The sequence below is a fragment of the Lactuca sativa genome, chromosome 8 (genome assembly GCF_002870075.4).
Source record: "Lactuca sativa cultivar Salinas chromosome 8, Lsat_Salinas_v11, whole genome shotgun sequence".
In the NCBI taxonomy this organism is placed as follows: Eukaryota; Viridiplantae; Streptophyta; class Magnoliopsida; order Asterales; family Asteraceae; genus Lactuca; species Lactuca sativa.
This window is the reverse complement of record NC_056630.2, coordinates 131,487,343-131,494,704: the sequence shown is the minus strand read 5'-3', so window position 1 is coordinate 131,494,704 and position 7,362 is coordinate 131,487,343. Positions and strand designations below refer to the sequence as shown.

Sequence of the window (7,362 nt, the reverse complement as noted above, 5' to 3'; positions counted from 1 at the left end):
ATTAAAAACAAAATTATGGTTATTGGTATTATTGAAATATGTAGAAGATTCACTGAAATCAATAAATATCTATAATCGTTGAAGGATCTCTTTATATACAATATTTTTTGTTTTATTAATTGCATGGGTGGCTTAAATAATTCGGGAGCTCTAAGCAAACAAAAAAATTAGGGTATTTCAAGTAAGTAATGGGATTTGAACTTGAAACCCTTATTTTTGATAAACTATTGTTTTTACCATCAAACCAAGCTCCAATTTGTCTTTGTAATGCAAGAAATACATAAATATACATATATAATTGACAGAATAAGCTTTAAAACTAGGGGCATTTTAGAGTTAGGGGCCCTAAGCCCTTGCTTAATTTTGTAAAGGGTAGAGCCGACCCTGATTAATTAAACGACCTTCCTCGTCACATATGAATACCATGAAACATTTTTTTTACTTGTGATACATGAAACAACTACATATAACTGACCATGAGTGAAGACGGATCTACGCAAGCCTAGTGTAGGCCGATAAATAAACTTATGGCATTGTACTTTCATTTAATAAGAAAAAGATAAATAAGAGTTTACTCAGATCATTTGGAACCAAAACCGCAAAATCAATCAAACAAAAGTATTTGTGACATATAATAATATTTTGTTTCCAATAATAACACCATACTTGCAAGTAGCAAGAAAGAAACAACAAAAAATAAAGACATGGTTGTTCTTTAGTACATGCCTAAAAGAAAAAGAATGACAAAAAACTCATAGTTTGTTGTATAAAAACTCATTCATAAATCCTCCACTGCTACTTACATTTTCAAAGCTTTTTTTTTGTTGCATCAATTTTCCACCGTTTTTTTTGTTAAAATACTCTCAATTAAAATTTTTAACCAAATAGTTTTTTGATATACTTTTTACCTGAATCAAAAAAAGTTGTACAATTTTTTTTCAATAGACTTGATGCAAAAAAGAGGGAATTTTTTTGTTGAAAAACATTTTAATCGGAAACTTATTTAAAATAGAATGTTATAATTATATAGATTTTTCACAATATAATGTCTTATTTAGAAAAATAACTAAAATACAAATGCTATAATTATATAGTTTTTTCAAATTACAATACCCTAAGTAGCCGTTTGTCTAATTTTTTTACTTGATGCAAAAAAGGGCATGGTAATTTCTTTTCTCGTGCTAAACGAAAAGTACATAGCTATTTTTAGTTAAAAAAAGTACATGACTTTTTGGGTTAAAATTTAAATTACTTTGCTGTTTTGAGTTAAAACTAAAAAATTAAATTGTTATTTTCAGCTAAAAAAATAAAATTGTTGTTTTTTGGAGGTTAAAATAAAAATAAGTAGCTAATTGAGTAAAAAAAATTAATAAAAGTACTTTGCGATTTTTGCTTAAAAATAAAAGTTTGTTATTGTTTTGGTTTATAATAAAAGTCTGTGGTTAGACTTGGTTTAAAAAATGTGTTTATGTTTTGAGAAAAATAGAAATATGATGCTATTTTGCGTTAAATAACATATCATATTCAGAATAACACATAATAAGTATGTTTTATGTTAATTTTTTAATAAATAAGTCATAAAATGATCAGTAATAAAATACAAGAAATATGTCAAAAGTAAAACCCATGATGTCTTGTTCTGATGATGAACATTTTTAAGTGAACTAACAACACTCACCCATCATGGGATAAATTTCCATAAAAGCATCCATAAACAACTATGAGAAGAGAATTAATAGTAACTTGAGGATCCACTACATATAGCATTTTAAAGTCTTTCTATATACATAATGTGGTAGAAATACTTATATAACTTATGATGCAATATTTAGTGCTCAAGTATAGTTACAAAACTGTAGGCTAAAAGAAATAAAAACTGTCAAAGTTTGAAGAAGTTCAAAAACTAGTACACCTCCAATGAGTATTTTGATAATTGTGATTTTACATTGAATTTTCATTTCACAACATACCCTAAGCATATCTTTTTTCTTCTTCTTCACTCCATCTTTTCCGCTTTCCTTTCAACAATTGTGGTTTTCCATTGAATCTGGTAGTTTGCTTCTCAGATCTCCCTGCTTCATCCTCAACTGGAACCCCTTTAGCATTCATCCCCTATTCTTTACATCCATCACCATCATAAACAGCCATAATCCTACATATACTTCCATCACAATCAGAAACCCCAAAAATTATCCATTCCTATTAGGAAATGATGAAGAGGAGGATTTAGATTGGTTTTGAGCGATACTTTCCCATAAGAAGGATGACAAATCTTTCTTTGCTAACATGGCTTTATCTCTCAATTGAAATGTTTTTGTAGTCAATAGTTTGTAAACATGGTAAGGACAACAAAAGTTGCCACTTTCACTGAAGCGATGGTTGCAACCCATGCAGCCGCCCCCTGAAGGAAATAATAATTAAATACCTAACATTTTGTATATAAAAAAGCAGAAAAAACAAACATGGTCAAACAGCTAAACCTCAAAAGGATTTTTTTCACACTCTGCCTCTACCACACTAAGAAGGCAGGCTTGACATTCGACAAGAATGCTTTGATATCAGGACCAAAAAATTTGTGTAATGCACCGATAAGTTTAATGATGATATTTCTAGTAGCAAATAAAGTCAATTAAATCTTTTAATTTAACGGTCCCAAAAAGTTTTATTTTCAATTTTGGCCCTTATATGAGGTTCTCTTAACGTTATTGTTCTAAGTTCCAAGTAGTGTGAGTAAATGAGTAAAAACTTGGGACCAAAATGGCAAAAATTAGGCGTACTCATGGACCACAGTAAGTCAGTTTACTTGGAACATGTACCAAAAATGTTATGAAACCCTTCAATAAGGACCGAATTTGTAAAAGTAAGTTGAACAAAGTCATTTTACTTGGAACATGGATAAAAAAACACTACAAAAACCTCAAATAATGACCAAAATTGCAAGAGAAAACTTATTGGGACTAAAATTGAAAAACAACTATAAATGGGGACCAAAATGTAATTAGAAAATATTTCTTTCCTTTCCCTGAAGAGAAGTCATTGCTCTAATGACACTGACACCACAGTTTTGTGCCAAGGTTTGGGGTATTGCCTCAAATGCCACTGTTACAACTTCATAAGGCCACTAACATTTGTTTATTCCATTCTTTTTAATTTCATTCCATCATACCAAATTAATTTTTGGAAAAAAAACTAAAAAGTCAAATACCAACCTATAAACTTCTCTCCACTTGATCTAAAAGATCCTTGCTAGCACCTACATGAAGAGCAGTGCACGCTTTCAGATCTTGACAATCAATAATATATGCAAAAAACTAGCTCCAGTTCCCACATCAGATTCTTGAAGTTGTGATTAGTTTAACTTAAAACATCGGGGGGGGGGGGGGGGGGAATAATACTTACTGTAATTAGATACCCAAATTCACTTGTGAATTTTGTGCGAATGCAACTCTTCACTAAGCCTAACATTGTTGAACATGGTAATGGAAGTAAAAGATAAAACAAAATCTTGAAACTGGAAAGTTCTTGTGCTCTTTCATTATCTAGAACATCTACAAAACAAACGAATTAAACAGTTTTAATGTTAGATTATTGCATTGGAAAAACACACAACTTGATAAACTTACTTACCCTTTCAAAGATAAAAGTTGGGCCCACACCCTCTGAGAAAGTGGTTAGACATTTCATGGCTTGAACTCAAGTTTTAATATTAGCCACTCTTTCACAAATTTTTGTGACCGAGTAAAGGTAAAGTTCAAATGTGAAATAATTTCATAAAGCCATGATTTTTTATAAATTTTGTGATCTTTTTACGTGCTATGCAAAGTACAACACATTTTTTTGGAACTTTGATGTTGTAGAACAATAGAAGCTATATGGGTGACAATTTCAATGACACAGACCTGCAATTTATAAAAGATAAACAACATTTGATAAATTTGGTCAAATAAGAAAAAAGTATAAACATGAAGGTGTACCGTATTTTGTCAAGCTACAGGTATATGCACATTTTTCACACTCTGAATTTAGTTAAGCAAGTAATGCTTAGAACAAAAGGGTATATATGTAATTTTATTACATGATAGCCAATAGTGAGAAGAGGAATTGGTTTCTGTGATTCATTATTTCATATCTAGAAGATGAAGAATTAGATATTCAATCTTTTCTCAAGGTGTACCATATATTATCAAGCTAGATGCATAAACACTTTTTGAGTGTGAGAAAAGAAATTAAAACATTCAATTATAGTCAAAAGCAAACCTAATAACATAAAATATTTACAACTATAATCCACAAAAAAATTGAAAAAAAACTCTATCTAGCATGTAACAGAAAGAGATGAAGAATATAAAGAACAAAGCAAATTGGGCAATTCAATCAATTAGGGCCAAAATTAGGTAGAAGCATGGAAACATCAATTTACCTTCTTTCCATCATTCTCCTTCATCTTCTTATTCATGGTACATGAAATCAAATCAGATGAAAGTTCGATTACTGGTTTAAAGGTGAAGGTGAATTATTAAAAAGAAGTACCTTATGTAGTTTTTTGGTAACATAAAAACATACTTACAGTGTTTTTGTCTACAATACGAAGATTCATCTAATGTTTATCAGCTTCTTCAACTATTACACTGGAATCAGCACATGTTATCTTCACAGCGTCAAAAAAGGGAATTTCTTGAACTTGAATTGTTCCAAGCTTCTTCAACCCAACAGCAAAAGTTGCAGCAAGAAACCAGGGGTAAAATCGGAAAGTTTCACTTTTTGCTTATTAAAGTATTCAAAATCTGAAAATATTTATCAGCATACCATTCATAACAGAGCTCCATTTAACACTATCTTCCCCATCACAAGGAATCAATATGTTTCCTGGGTATCCTCTAAAATGTACCTGAAAATGCTGCGATTATATAAAAAAATGTATAAAGTTAACCAAATTAAAAAAAACAACATTATGAACATTGATGTTACTGTGAAATTCCAAGGTCTTTCAGTTCAGCACAAAGAAGATCAAAAGGGACCCCTGTTGGTATATACCTGAAAAAAAACAGCATTATGTCAGAAAATGAACCAAATTAAAAAACAAAACATAAATATTTTATGAACATTGATGTTACGTGAATATTAAGAATATGAATTACTGGTAAATTTGAAAAGTTTGAAAAAAAGAAAAAAAATATAATAAATATATAATATGTCTCCAGTTTACCTGCAAAGAAACCATGGGTAAAATCAGAAAGTTTAACATTTTGCTTTTTAAAATGTTGAAAATTTTAAAATATTTATCAGCATACCATTCATAACAGAGCGCCATGATTCAACCTGATCAGGTTGTGACATGTTCATAACATTTTTACTGCTTCCATGAATTATATATGCAACCTGAAAAATAAAATCATAAATGATAAATCTATGCTTTTTAATTTTATAATCATTTAAAAAAGTTAAATTGAAACCTCTTTTAATGAATTGATATAGCTCCATTTAACACTATCTTCCCCATCACAAGACACAAGGAATCAAGAAATTTTGGGAAATGATATGTTTTCCCCATTAAGTCGTGATCTTTTAATCCTCATTCCCTCATAAGTATGTCCTCCCTTGCCGCTAACCACCCATTGTGTTTTTTAATAGTCAAAACATTATAAGCCTAGACCAAACGAAAGAGCAGATTAAACCACATGTGTTGATCTGAAGTAAAAATTGCACCAGTCTAAAGCTACCAATAAAGTTTAGTAAAACGCAACAGATAAAGAAACCAATTCACAACAAAGAAAAATCAAACTAAACATTTTGTAGAACAACATGTAATTATATGAGGACCAGTGATATTGAACAGTGAAGATAGAGCATGGTAAGGGTAAGGAGATCTATGTAGCAGATGCATCGGCTCTTGATTGATCTTTTTCATCGAATGCTTTAGCTTTATATAAAGAATCTTGCCTAATTATCAAACCTTTAGCAAGAACACTTGAGAGAATCAGGAAACATCTTGTGCTTTACACATGTAAACTCTTCCACTCCTAGAACAACAACCATTCCCCTGTTTTATTGAAAAGAATCTATTTTTTTTTAAATTGAATGCAATTTTTTCATAAATAGTTATGTTGTGGTTATTATTTTAACTTTACCTCTGCATTTGGTGAAAGGTTATACATAGACATGGTCATGGGTAAATCTAGTTGAAGAACTTCCTGCAAGAAGTGACATGATGAAAAATTTAGAATATTATCAAATTATATTTATATACCGAGTAACAACCATAATTTGTATAGGTGTGATGCTAACAATCTGATCTACTGTGATTGGCCACTATAAAGATTTAAATTAAATACTAACAAAAAACATATCAATTTTGCATCTAGTGCAATATCAAAGCGAAACAGAGGAAAATACAAATTATAAACCCTAGGTTATGTAATAAACCAGAATACAAGAACAGAAACATAAATAGCACCTTAAATGGCGAAGATTCGTCAACCACCAGAACATAAACATAAAAAAATGGAGATTGGATTAGTTTCAGGGTTATAATTTCGATAGGTTCCTCTCTTGAGATTAGTGTCAGGGTTATAATTCCGACAGGTTCCTCTGTTGAGATGCTCCGACGCTGTTTAGGATTAGAAACGATACATGTAAGAAACTCAAAAGTATCCTGTCAAAAATGGTGGGAGCCGTCAGGATAGGGTTCTTCGGACTCGACATTTGATTTGGGCAACTTTCAAATACAGAAATCCTCTTCAATGGATACGAAGAAGGTGAGGAACCCCCCCCCCCCCCCCCCCCCGATAGATCAGTCCGAAGCATCGGTGGTGACCAAGGAATGAAGCGGTGGAGACGGTGATATCTCGAAGGTGGATACGCACACTAATCCAATTGTTATTGGTTCAAATGGCAGTGGGATCAGGAATAATAGAACACGTTGAAGATCAATTAAGCAAAGGCAAAACGGTTGATGATTGCTAATTAACCAAAGCAAAAGAATTTGGAAGTAAAACCCTAAATTTCCATCGGGAATTGTAATAAAATAACGTGAAAAAATCAAACTGAATCTTCTTGGAAGGGGAAACCAGAGATGTAAAGGAGTGAGAACCGAAAATCTGAATAAAGGGGAATCACACCTGAAGATGATGAATCTGAAAAACAAAATGACGATGTGTATCTATTCGACGATGACGATTCAATTATGTGCAGGGAAAAAGTGAGGAATGAAATCCCCTAATCTAATAAATAACTAATCTAATAAATAAGTAGATTTTTGACACGTGGCATTCTCTAAGCCCTCCCTAATTGATTTTCCCGCTTAAAATACCAAAGTGAATTCCCGTCGATGCCCTTTCACTTTGCCTTCCTCTTAAGCCATCG

General features: G+C 31.5%; 1 long non-coding RNA gene across 20 annotated transcripts; it reads right to left on the bottom strand.

Annotated features, from left to right (window-relative positions):
- Nucleotides 1-1,788: 1,788 nt before the first annotated feature.
- Nucleotides 1,789-6,778, bottom strand: LOC111894241 (uncharacterized). 20 transcript variants are annotated; one of them, XR_008225842.1, is made up of 11 exons: nt 6,455-6,778; nt 6,129-6,191; nt 5,454-5,647; nt 5,292-5,379; nt 5,139-5,206; nt 4,568-5,034; nt 4,421-4,491; nt 3,628-3,899; nt 3,400-3,548; nt 3,210-3,253; nt 1,789-2,401 (listed from the first exon to the last, which is right to left on the bottom strand). It is a non-coding gene; the product is annotated as an uncharacterized LOC111894241 (long non-coding RNA). The 20 variants fall into 20 exon arrangements; XR_008225839.1 differs by having other exon boundaries at nt 4,421-4,444; XR_008225838.1 differs by having other exon boundaries at nt 3,628-4,699; nt 4,807-4,897; nt 4,969-5,034.
- Nucleotides 6,779-7,362: the final 584 nt, after the last annotated feature.